The 1,673-nt window shown below is 41.0% G+C and overlaps 1 pseudogene; it reads left to right on the top strand.

Annotated features, from left to right (window-relative positions):
• Window positions 1-391: 391 nt before the first annotated feature.
• LOC112619328 lies at window positions 392-1,094 on the top strand (annotated as a pseudogene).
• Window positions 1,095-1,673: the final 579 nt, after the last annotated feature.

The following is a 1,673-nucleotide window of genomic DNA, read 5'->3' as shown; positions in this document are numbered from 1 at the left end:
AGGCAACGTGGTGAGACCCCATCTCTACAAAAAATATGAAAATTAGCCAGGCGTGGTAGTGTGCACCTATGGTCTCAGCTACTCAGGAGGCTGAGGCAGGAGAATCGCTTGAGCTTGGGATGTCAAGTCTGCAGTGAACTGTGGTCACACCAATGCGCTCCAGCCTGGGCAACAGAGTGAGACCCTGTCTCAAAAATATAAAAATACTAAAGAAAGAAAGAAAGAAGAAAGAGAGAAGAGAGAGAGAGAGAAAGAAAGAAAGAAAGAAAGAAAGAAAGAAAGAAAGAAAGAAAGAAAGAAAGAAAGAAAGAAAAGCAAGCAATTCCTGTGATCTTAAACACAGTGGGAAATACATTGTACAGGTATAGAGACAAATCCTAGGACTCAAAGGAAGTAATGCAGCCAGGTTTATGAGGGATTTCAACTACTGAAAAGCCAACAAGAGCATGGGTAGTATTTTCTTAACTTAATGTTTATAATACTTAAACGTAATTATAAAAATCCCAGCCCTGGACCCTACAGCCGCCGAGATGTTGATGCCTAAGAAGAACCGCATTGTCGTTTATGAACTCCTTTTTAAGGAAGGAGTCGTGGTGGTCAAGAAGGATGTCCACATCCCTAAGCACCTGAAGCTGGCAGACAAGAATGCGGCTAACCTTCAAGTCATGAAGGTCATGCAGTCTCTCAAGTCCCGAGGCTACAAGAAGGAACATTTTGCCTGGAGACATTTCTACTGGTACCTTACCAATAAGGGTATCCACTATCTCCGTGATTACCTTCATGTGTCCCCGGAGACTGTGCCTGTCACTCTATGCCGCAGCAATCCAGAGACTGGCAGGCCTCAGCCTAAAGGTCTGGAGAGTGAGCGACCTGTAAGACTCACAAGAGTGGAAGCTGAGAGTTTCCTGTGCCACAGCACTCCTACAGATGGAGTGCCCTGCCTCCTGGTCCCGATGAAAAAGCCGAGGCTGGGGCTGGGTCAGCAACCAAATTCCAGTTTAGAGGCAGATTTGGTCATGGACGTGTTTAGCTACCTCAGTAAAATCAGAAAGGATTCTTTTGCATTGAATAAACTTACAGTCAAAAAAACTTAAAAAAAAAAATTGGAAGCCACTGACAAAGTTCTATCATATAGAAAAATGCACCTTATTTTAAAAGGACACCCTTAAAAAGAATGAATTAAGTACCAGTACTTTATTCAGAAAAATAACCTACAAGTAAGATACTTCTGGGGCTGCTAACATGAATTAAGTAAAGTGCTTAAAAATGTCAATTAGAAGCACAATAGCAAAGCAAATAACAGGTACATGTTCTGGCAGTATTGTCTAATTTATGAGATTCTACAGATTTTCTTGTGTGCTGAAATAGTTGTACCTATGAAAATCTGGGATGGGATGTCTCTAATAGTGCTATTACCGTTGAGGTTGCCATTAAATCCTTGTTTTGCCAACTGCTAATTAAACAAATTAAAAAATGGTGTAAGAAATATGCAAAGCTCCTCTTGGCATGTCTTGTTAATTATTTTGCTGTATGCCATTCAGATTTTCCTATTACTCAGCCCCATATCATGTGGAGACTGTGTCTACCCAAACACTTCTCAGATTTGGAGACTATGTCTGCCCAAACACTTCTCAGATTATATCTCATCCATGTTTTGAAGATAACACAGACTA

The sequence above is a fragment of the Theropithecus gelada genome, chromosome 2 (genome assembly GCF_003255815.1).
Source record: "Theropithecus gelada isolate Dixy chromosome 2, Tgel_1.0, whole genome shotgun sequence".
Taxonomy (NCBI): Eukaryota; Metazoa; Chordata; class Mammalia; order Primates; family Cercopithecidae; genus Theropithecus; species Theropithecus gelada.
This window is presented reverse-complemented; position numbering and strand designations above follow the sequence as displayed.